Here is a 12,592-nt window from a genome sequence, read left to right on the forward strand (position 1 = left end):
CTCTCCCAGATCTTGCTCGCCACTCTCCCAGATCTCGCTCTGTCACTCGCCTCTCTCACTTTATACAAAAACGCTAATGTATAAAATGCGTGAAAATTGTATATATACATATATTTTCGTTCCCCTCTCTCCCCTCTCCCAGATTTCGCTCGTCACTCTCCCAGATCTTGCTCGCCACTCTCCCAGATCTCGCTCACTCGCCTCTCTCACTTTATACGATTGATCTTTTTGTATATGTATAGTTGTATACCAAAGCAGATTATACAACTGTTTTTTTTTGTATATGTATAGCGAATTATACATATATATGTTTGCTATGGAGCGCAATTATGCAAACTTTGCTATAGCATACAAATATGAATTTTGTGTTTGCTATATGTGAAAGTTGCTCTAATTAAAAGGAACATATTGGAAACGGGCCGGGGATAAGTGCGTGGTTATTGATTTGATTCCGCGATTTAATTTATGTTCACTTTTTAATATTTTATATGTATATTTATTTCGAGAAAACTATAGAAATATGATCACTGAAACTAGTTTTGACAAAGTTTAACTTTAGACATATTGTCTAAAAGTTATATATGACTGAAATTTAATAATATATGACTTAAGTTCATACAAAATGATTGATTTCAGATAAAAATAACTTTACTTATATAGAAGTATAACTTCTTGCATTTGTGAAGTTTGAATTTGTCAAACTCAACTTCAAACACCATATTTGAAACGGACATATGAGTGTTTTTTCAGAAAGCAAGTACAAATTAAATGACAAATATTTACACAATTCAAATATTTAAGATAAAAGACATATTATATACTCCATTTTACAAATTAAATGGTACGGTCCACAATTCTTTAAAAATATTCAACTTAAAATTTGTGGTTCCCATATTGACTAATTAAGGAATTCTATACTCTATTATTCCAAAAAAAAACAAAACTGGTTGGTTGGTTTATGCTAATCCTAATCCCTAATTTCGAAAAAGTCACCTGATTAGCACTTGATTAATTAACAAATAATCAATTTAGAAGAGTAGGTCAAGCGAAACAGGTAACATTATTTTTGTAGCAACTCGCAACTAATCAGGGGCGGAGCTAAGTGGGGGTTCGGATGAGCCCAGTAGATCATGTATTTGTATTAGAAAATTAAATAAATAATATATATATATTAACTTGTGAACCCCATAACCAAACTGGTTGATTTTGAAGGAGTTGTGTAAATGCTTTACAGTTTACATGCTCGAGTTGAGCGTTCGAACCTCACTATCAATAGAAGTTTCTTTTTTATTTTTATTTTAAAAAAGCATGCTTTAGAATATTTTTCTCTTCTATCCTAAAATTTTAAACCCCCAAACTTATGATCCTGACTCCGTCTCGACAACTTATAGGTCTAACGGGTAACAAATACTTTAAGGATGATATATATGTTTTTGCTTATGAATTATAAGAAAATAAGTAATTATTAGAAAACACTTATTTTCGTGAAAATATTTTCCCTTTCAATGATTTATTTGTTATAGAACAAATCATAATAGACATCAATAAAATAGAGTTTCACACAAGTACAAGAAGATAGGGTACTAATAACCAATTTTGTTTAACAGTTATTAACTCATCTAGTTAATCATCAACATCCTGATTAAAGGACGAAATAAAGATATAGTCGAGCTTCAATGTGAATAGCCTACACTGATACTAAAAAATCAAAATAAATAAATAAATTTCATCAAAACATTGCTGTGTTGGGCCACGATATGAAGCTGGGCCTAGTACAATTTGAGCCTCAATTGTAACTCCCCTTTAAGCTGGAGTCATGAAAATGAGACCTATAGTCTATTTGGCCCAAAATATTTTTTTATTTTTAATTTGGAGAAACTATATAATTAGACATACTCCACTACTATATTACTATTATTATTATCTATATTTTCAAAATATTATATATTTTACCAATAAATAAAAGTTTTTCATCATATATTGAGGAAAATATATGTATTTTTGCTACCAAAATACACTAAAATAGAAAGAGAGGCGAGCGATATTTGTAATGTATCCTAGATACATGCGAATCATACTAGATACATGTATCTGGTAGGAGTGTGACAAACAAGATGGGAGGGAGGCGAGGAAGATTTGTTATGTATCATAGATACATGCGAATCTACTTTGATACAATGTAACTAGGACAAATTACACATAGTTTTGACCCCATGTTTCCCGAGATACATAGACGTATCTGGACGCATCAAAAGTTGGTAAGATTCGTAATATTGCAAACTAACTTGTATCTAAGTAATTAACTCCTAAACAAGTGAGATTTTTATAAATTTCCCTTTTTTAATTGAGATTTTTGACCAAGTTTAGTGCCCTCTAGAATGAAATTATTAAATTAGGCAGTTGAAAACCATCTAATTATTGAATTCTCTTGCAAAATCTTGTACGTTATTATTGTGTGTTTTAAATTTAAAGAGCTTTGATTTGGAGGATACATATGTCACATCATGCCCTTATTAATAACACGTTAAATTATATGCTTATTTTGCAATTTCAATTTGAATACATTATTATCTGTCTATTCTAACTTGTAAATAACGTCTTTCTAGTCAAACTTCGATTTATTAGCCCAAAATTAATGGATGGAATGGACGGAAACGAAGAGAAAAGACAGAAATAGAAGTACGTAGACGGCAGGAGTAAAGTATGCGTATATCCTGTTTTCAGACATTGAAATATCATCTTCTTTTTTTTCACTCGAAAAATCCATAGAACTTAAAATCATCAAGATCATTTGTTTGGCTGCCAACTACCTAGCTAGTTGTTCATTTTTGTATGTAGGCGAGTAAGATATGCGTAAATTCTATTTTTATCAGACCTGAAATGATCTAGCTAGTTGTCTATGCTCAAATTTGAACTTGAAAACAAAAATATTTATTGCGAGCACATATAATAAGTGTAGGTAATTTTCATAGCTTGAGACGCATTAACAACACCCTTTTTATCTGAATTCATTACTTTTGATAGCAGAGAATAAGCAAAATATAATTACAATAATTATACTTTCCATTCTTGATAGTTATCTTCTTTATGAAATAGTATTCTAAGTAAAAGATGAATGTTTGTCATTTGTTTGGAAAACAATTATTTTTAATTATCACCCTAACAAATTAAAGTTTAGCCGACCCCTAATTAATAGATTAAAAAAAAGTACTTGTTTTTACCCCTCCCACTGGAGTTTCCACCTTTTGCTCTTTTGACTCGAACTCACAACCTTAAGGTTGGAAGTGAGGGTGCTTATCATCTGAGCAACTCCCTTTTTGTCAAATTAAATAAACATTAAGTGGCGATTTTCCTTTTTTTCTTTTTCTTTGTGGAACAATAGCATTAATCTCAACTACCTCTCACTATTAACCAAATACATTTCTAATTATCTTAGACTTCAACATTTTTAAGCAAGAACACTCATTCCCTAGGATCACCAGTCCTATCCTCTTATGATACTTCCCCAGCTCCATCTAATGTCATTGTTGCACCACAACCAAGAAGGTCCACTAGAGATTTTAAGCCTCCTATTTGGCACAAAGATTATGTCACAAAAGCTGGTCCAAGTAGTTGCCTTTACTCCATAGCTTCAGTATTAGATTACACAAGATTTTCATACCAATATCAGAGTTTTGTTTCAAAGTTTTCAATTGATATTGAACCTGCAAGCCATTCTGAAGCTGTAAAAGATAGTAGATTGATAGAGGCAATGCAGAGTGAAATAAAGGCACTAGAAGACAACAAAACTTGGGAACTGGTGGATTTGCCTAGAGGAAAGAAAGCCATTGGATGTAGGTGGGTTTATAAGATCAAATACAATGCAGATGGAAGTGTGGAAAGGTTCAAAAGCCAGTCTGGTAGCTAAAGGATATAATCAAAAGGAGAGCTTTGATTATCAAGAAACCTTCTCTCATGTGGTTAAAATGGCAACTATTAGATCTGTTATCTCCATTGAAGCTGCAAATAAATGGAGAATTTAACAAATAGATGTGTATAATGCCTTTTTACAAGGTGATTTATATGAGGAGGTGTCTATGACTTTGCTTGAAGGTTTTGGTAGGAAGACAACCAACACTCAGGCTTATAGATTGTTGAAATCTCTTTATGGTTTGAAACAAGCCTCAAGGCAGTGGAACATCAAGTTGACTACCACCTTGACAGCATCAGGTTCATTCAAAGCACAAGAGACTACTCTTTGTTCACTAAGAGAATGGGGGGGGGGGGGGATAATATTGTATGGAATGGTTTAGTTAGGCCACCCCCATTAAGGACAAAAGCATATTATTAGATCCAAAATTAAATTGTCCCTACTGTTATTTAATTTACTTTTGGTTCTAGAAATTAATTTTCTTTAAATTAAATATTCAACAACGGCAACTCGTGGTTACCATTCTAATAACTAAAATAAATAGTGCTATGATATTCACAGGTACCATAAACTTCTCAACTATTCTCACCGTCCTAATTATATTGTAGTACTCTCTTTTTTTTTAGTTAATTACAAAAAAAAAAGAAGACAGTTTTTAAAAATATTTTTAATAGTAATTTACCTTTAAATTTGTCATTGATTTCATTCGTAATTTGATGATATATACTCATAAATTTCTATGACTTATTTGAGAAAACAATTTTCAAAATTCTTCATTTTTGCAATTAATTTTCGTGCCTAGTCAACATGACAGAGTCATAATTTTTCTTTAAGGGATTTCAAAATGAAAGAAGTCAAAGGAAAAACAATGTCTACTATTTATCAACAAAAATAATAATTTTAATCTTAAATATACAATGTTATTTTTGTTGAATATTTTGTAATATATAGAGGTCTTAAATTCCACAATCACATCTGTTAATGAAAGAAAACATGACTATTATGAAAAGTCATTTGTTCATAAATAAACATGATTATTATGAAAAGTCATTTCTTAAGTTCTATAAATATAAATACTCTCTAAAAGTAGCAGATAGAAAAATCTGTAAATATATATAAAGGGCTTTGTTGTATATATATCTTGAAGGAAATTGCTTATATTTTCTCCAATATATGTATACAGACAATATCTCTTAAAAACAAGTGATTTTTCACCCCTCAAATCGATCTTCTTCAATAATTATATTTCCTATTATTTTTCTAACGATTGAAAAAGATTTCTAGTGAAGTTTACATATAATGTGTCATACATATAATTTTATATAAACATTTGATTGTTTACTTAAAGGTAATGTTCCAAAGGAACCGGTATAAGCGTGAATAATAATAATGGCACACAAATTATTCAAAGGGGTTGTCGCGTGTGTGGACAGAGACAGATTCAAAATTTATATTTTACGAGTTTAAATTTCAAGTTTTTCACCATTAAATTAACTTATTATATTTCTAAAATAACATGTCTGATCTACAATTTTTTTACAAGTTTAATAATTTTTTATATATAAATTTATGATTCGTATTAAAAATACTGAATTTAGATGAACCGTGTAGTGAGAAGCTAAGTCAATAAAATTCAAAGGAGGCAACAAGGCAAAGCAACGTGTATGGAAAGGAAAGAAAAACATTGACACACGATATTTTGCGTTTGTATTGTTAGAAGAGTAGTGTGGTGGGTACGTAGTACTAACTACTTAGCTAAGAGATGACTTTGGGAGCCCATTCTTAATAATGCAATTGGTTGAGGTGCAACTACTACTACTAGTGGCGGAGCTAGGCTATTCGATCGAATTCAGAAACTTTGGTTAAAATTTTATATTTATCTAAAAAATCCACTGAAACATACATATACATATTATTAATTTAAAATTCAGAACTTATAAATTCAAATTCTGATTCCGCGCTTCTAAATACAAAATATAAATGAATGGTGAGAAGAAGATAGTACATGTTGGATTTGTCAAAAAAAAAAACATTAAACATCTTTCGGTACTATTCCACTTCCAATTTACGTGTTCCATCGAATTTAGAAACTTCAATTTAAATTTTATATTTGTCTTAAAAATCCACATACGTATCATTAATTTAGAATCAGAATTCATAAATTTTAAATTATAATTCCGCACTAAGTGCAAATAAATGAATGGTGAGAATAGAAGATCATACATGTTGGATTTGACCCAAAAAAACATTAAAGATCTTTTGTTGCTATTCCACTTCTAATCCAATCTTGAATTAGACTCCACAACACATAATAAAAATCCAAAAAAGTTTTAAAAAAATAATATATAGCTATAAGGTGTGTTTATTTGCCTATACTTGATAATGACAAAGGCATAATAATGTATAAAGGTTCCAGTCAAGCCAACAAGGTGATGTCCTGTAAAGAGAAGCCACACCATAAAATTATAAAGAGCATCTCAAATATCAAAAAGGATCAAAGGAAATAATACCAAAAAAGTGAAAAAAAAAGAAAGGGAAACTTATTGAAGCAAAATCATGTCATGTGTGTACTCTTTCATTGATTCCAATTTATTTTTTTACAGCTTACACTAAAAACAACACCTACTCTCTGTATTCAAGTACCATTACTTCTTTTGTTTTGTACTACTTAAAAAATGACAATTCAGTGTACGAAATATTTCACGTTGATACATGACTAGAAATTAGACGCTACAAGAAAAGTGTGAATTATATGAGGATTTTCCTGAGGATTAGTATGAAAATTTGCAGAAAAATAAGTTTCCTACGGATTTTCATACTAATCCCCAGAAAAATCCCCATGTAATTCACACTTTTCTTGTAGTGAGAGACGCACTACATTTCATCTCAGTGTTTGTCCGCCACAATTTCCATCAAGTGTAGATACATGATTCTAGAAATTTGTGATTGATACACTACATTTCATTTTACTGTCTGTCCGCCACAATGTCTATATTTTCAAAGAATTTCACTGCTTAAACCCGTAACTTCTAGGTCATACAGAGATAATTAACTTTTTTATCATGTTAAGGCTTCCTTCAATTATACTTTTCATGTACTCCTTAAGAAAGGTAAAAAAAGAAAAAATAAATCTAGCTAGTTTAATTTAAAGCTGCAAGGAGACAATGTGGTAGCATTATTTTATATGGATTCTGGCATAAACGTTATAAATTCTTCTCATTTTCCCATAGGATAAAAAGGATGGACTAAATTTTTTTAAAAAAAATAGAAAGAAAAAGACACACATAGAGAGAAAAAATGTAAATAATATTTTTTATTCAAAACTCAGACATCTCTTCTGATTCCAAATAGAAAAAAAGAGAGGGGAAATTAAGATAAGAGAATCCTTCAGTCCCTCTCATGCATGCAGACCTATAACAGTGGTCATCCAGCCTGGGAAAGTTAAAAACTTTTCTTTTATTCTTTTTATTGGTCTCGATCGATCGAGATCAATACAACGACATATCCAGTATAATCTTATAAATAAAGTCTAAGGAGCGTGAGCTTATTCCTATCTTTGTGAAACATCGAGACCGTTGGGTTGAAAACAACTACTTGAAATTTAATAGAAAAGGTTACAAAAACCATATCAACAACAATATTTTCTTTTGGTATATAATTATTTGGTATTCGAATATCACTGATCCGATTAATTATAACATCTACAAGATTGGTGGTTGCACTCTTTAATCATCGATATTTCTTTGATGGTATAATCGGTCAAAAATGCAAATCACACAAATGAAATATATGGCATATTCACATCGAATATTTATATCAGATTGATAGATTCATATAAAACATTTTTTACTTAATCATCGTATATTTATGTCTCATTAAATCATTTAACTATAGCGACTCAATATAATTTGATATAAACATCCGATTCTACGAATTTTTACCAACAAAATTTGCATATTTGATGGCTTTAATTTGCAAATATGATAAAGGAAAATGTGGTCTTCATGTTCGAATCTTTTTTTTTCTTCCAATAATATTTCTCCTTATTATATACTTTTGGATTTACAGGAGATGCACATTTCCATTGTTCTATATGTTTCAAATTTGGCCAGAATCAACCATATAATCTCTTTAATTAGAATCAAATTATATTAATGGAGTACATTTCATAGTGAGAAGTACCAAATTACTAATAATTAATATACTTAAAATTAAATTAATTTTTTCTTTAATATCATCCATTCTAATTAACTAGCCTTCAATAATTCACGACCTTAACCGGCTAGATATCAAATTTGAAGATATTCATATTTAATAACTTAGCTTTTAGCAATAATATAGAATCTTAATTATTACTTACAACATAATAAATTAGTAGCACACGAGTATTTTTTAAAAAAATAATCTGAAGGACCTTATAGACTAGGGTTTGCTCAATTTAATTTTTCTGTTTCCCATCCGCTATTCAGGTACTTATAGCTAGTGAAATCTGACTAAATACAGATTCACGTTAAAAAGTTTCATGTTTGGGGTACATGGTGGTAAAATACCATCTAACAAAGGCGATTTCATACTCAACATAGCCCGAACTCAAGATCTCTGATCAAAGATAAAAGAGTACTTACCACACTACACAAAAAATGATCGTTAGCGGTAATTAATCAACAACAATAGCTTAATTACCGTTATTCGTTAAATATATTTTTAGAGGCAATTAACACTCTTTGTAAATATCGCTAAAGTTTATACTAGCGATATTAGATTCAATGACAATAACTAATACCGATAAAAACTTTAGTACTCTTTATTAATAAATATATATTGTTACTACTAAAAACTGTTTTTGTCATACAACCATTCCACCACAAACTTCTAAAAGTTGTGCCTAAATTATTGACCATATTGTATAAATTAAAGTACCTATACACTACTTCATTATTTCATATTAGGGAGTACAATTAGGTGGGCAGAGGCAACATTTAACATCTAGTGAAAAATAGATTGATAAACCACAAATGACCAAGAATATAAGATTGGAGAAAAAAAATAACAAATAACACATGGTTTTCAAAAGGTGGCAGTTATCCTAATAGTAATAGAGTTGATATCTAATCTGACCCCCATCTTTTATCATCAAAAAAATATGACAAGATACGAAAGGGACCATATATAATATGATAATGTCATTGCATTAAAGTATAGATCATGCAGTTGTCAAAAAAATAAGAGGTGCCTTCCAAACCAAATTCAAATTAATGATGACATATTCTATTGGCACCATCGAAAACGATAATAAAAATTGAGTTCATCTGAATTTAATATTTTTAATATATATAAGAATTTAGAAATATTGCAACAACTTGTAATAGATATATATGAAGTCTGAAAGTTAAAAAATTTAAATATTGAATTCGTCTCGATGTCTCTATCTCTCCTACCATAGAAAATAATAGCCGGCACCTATAGATCTGTGTGATTAATTCTTCCCTTTCTCTAGCCTTGCCTAGATCCATGGTCCCTATATGATAGAGAAAGAAATTCAAGAAAATAAATATATTGTAACGATCTGTTTCGATCGTTATGACTAGATCAATGATGAAAAAAATTATATTTCTTAGCCCAATAAATAACATTGAAATTTATCTTCTAAATAATTGAAAAGAAAAAGAGCTAAATGTAGTCTATTTTGGCAATGTCATTGCCTATATTCAAAGTTGAATATTCCAAAAAAAATTCTTCTCATTTCTCTTTTTGTGTATTCTGAAAATTAATTTTGAGATATAATAATTTTCAATCTACTTTGTTAATTACTAGGCTACAATATTCTTAGGTGTTTCTTTCGTATTAATTGATAATAATAATAATAATTTATAGAAGAACCTTCTGTAATTATGCATGTCTATGATTATTATTAGTGATAGTGATGAGTCATGACCCTCTCCTTTGCATGTGTTTTTCTAAATGAATGTCTTAGAAATTCTTATTATTAATTCCTACTATTGTGTTGTACATATATTTTCATTTGATGATCTGTCTTTTTAAATGTTGTTACTGCTCATTATCAATACCGTTCATTTTTACTTGTTTATTTTAAATTTTACATATTTTTAAAGAAATAATAATTAATGATATGAGTATTTTTACTATAATATTTATATTAATTGATGTTTAATTAGATTTAAATTTTAAAAAATGATTTATAGAATAAATAAATAATTTTAAATATAAATTATAGTAAAAAATAATAATAGTTTTTTTAATACATTAAAAATAACAAGTAAAAATGAACAGAGAAAATAGTTACTATCGCCCGCCCATTTCCATTTTTGAACTTTTGTCATGTCCTAATTTTTTTTATTTCCCACTAGATATCAAATATATACGCGCACAGATAGGCTTTGTATGTATTTCGTTGTCTGTATTCAAATATTCACATTCAAATATTCACAGTTCAATTCAATATAAATATATAATAGTCACGTGTTAATATTATTATTGAGTTATTTATAATGACATGTAAGATTGAGAGGTCTTGTAAATAAGCTTCTTTCATTTTTGAAAGTTCAGCTTAAAATCTATAATTAAGAATTTAGATACTGTTATCATTTATCACAAATAAAAGTGTATAATTATATGCATAGTTAAAAAGTGAAGAAAAAAAAGGAAGAAAAATAATATTGATAACCCAAGAAATTGAATGGTAATTGAATACAAGAGGTTGTGAAAGGTACATGAATTATCTAGCTAGCTATCAACAAAAAATACACTTGCTTTGACATCCATTACATGATATAGGTGTGACAAAATTAATCCAAATTTCGCTCGATCAACTCATTTATTGAATCGACCCAAAGATTAATAGAAACTCAAAATAATCCATCAAATAATCAAAATAGTATAACTACAAATATATTAGTTTTATTTCACTTTGGAAAGAAAAAGGACAGTTCCAAAGGAAGGACCTAGTGCAAGCTTCTCGACATCCAAGTTTCAAGGGCTTGTGTCCATTGAAAATTTCCTTTTCTTTTTAGTTTTTCTGTGCAATAAATCGAAAGGTGAAAGACAAGATCGGTCTAAGGTTTAATTTGAAGTCACTAGTAAATCTAATTATATAAGTGAAATGTGAAAGTCAAGATTACGTGCAATCAAATTTAATGTATCAAAGGTCACCAAGTCATTAATTATAAAGAGGAACAAGTTGTTTTGTGCATCCAACAACCAAAAAAGTTTGCGGAGGAAAGTGACGATAGTAAGATATATCTACTTTCATCGATCGGCCTAATTAATTTTTCCATTTGACTATAGATAGTAACAATTTTGTGAAAAATAATTAAATCATGGGTACTACGTACGTCATTACAAAATAGTCTTAATATATTTTCAAAGTAAACGCATGCATCTGCATATTTTTCATCTACTAGTCAATGGTCCAAATGCAAGTAATATGGAAATAACATATGGGGAATTTGATTCAATTGCAATTTTGACTTTTAAAACTCAATGTTATTGTTATTATATTGTATTGTTCTGATGAATATATTATTTGAATATGTATATTTCATTATAAAAAACCGGATAAGAAAATAACGTCAATAGCGGTATATGCTTATATCAAATCATAAGATAATACTCCCCCGTTTGAAATTGTCTTTTTTTTTTCCCTCCGTTTAAAAAAGAATGTTTTTTTTTCTTTTGCAACTCATTAGTTATGATTTTTCACATGATATATTAAAATCACAATATTAAAAAATATTTTGATACATCGATATTAATTTAAAATCAAACGGAGGGAGTAACTAGTGTACCATGTAAATTAGTATGGTAATAATATAATATTTTAGAAAAAAATCAAATCTAGTAATTATTTAATCCAAGTTTTTAATATCGTATCATGATTATCCTAGTCTTTTTTTTAAAAATCGATTTAAAAAGAATGACTTTTTTTTTGCGACTCTTTAGTTTCATTTTCTAGCGTGACATGCTTAAAGCCACAAGATTAACGATACTTTGATATATATATATATATATATATCTTTATTTTAGACAATAAAATTGAAAAGTTATTTTTACGTTCTTAAATTACGTGTCAAGTTAAAACCAGACAAATAAATTGAAATGTGAGTATTAGCAACTATCAGATCCCACTGCACATGATCATTTCCAGGGTCCATATATTCCAAGCAAAAGACTGATTTTTCATTATTAGTGGAGTTAGTACAATTTTTAATTTTTCCTTTCTGGCTATATTGGCCAGACGTTCTCAAATTTAGTACAACAAGTTATTGAGCAAATAATTGTACATAAAGAAGCAAAATTGTTGTATGTGTAGCTGCCATTATTTATTGTGAAAATTGACAACATATCCAACATAGAGTAAGAAAAACAAACAAACAGACAAATTAATGTTTAACATAGTAGAATGAAATAAAAATGTAACTTGAAGATTTTACCCCTTTGGTAAATTTTTTGGTTTTCTACTTGGTGTTCAGTACCTATTTTAATATCCCGACTAACTACTAATTTATCCCTATTATCAAAAGGAGAGCATTCCTTATCTGAATTATTTAAACTTGCAGAATTGTGCATGATTCGAAATTTCTGATAAAGAATCAAAGGATTTTATCGATTCCACTACGAGCCTCTATCAAAATATTGATAGAGTTTTTTTTTTTTTTTTTTTTA

This window comes from Solanum tuberosum, unplaced genomic scaffold (assembly GCF_000226075.1).
Source record: "Solanum tuberosum cultivar DM 1-3 516 R44 unplaced genomic scaffold, SolTub_3.0 scf00274, whole genome shotgun sequence".
Taxonomy (NCBI): Eukaryota; Viridiplantae; Streptophyta; class Magnoliopsida; order Solanales; family Solanaceae; genus Solanum; species Solanum tuberosum.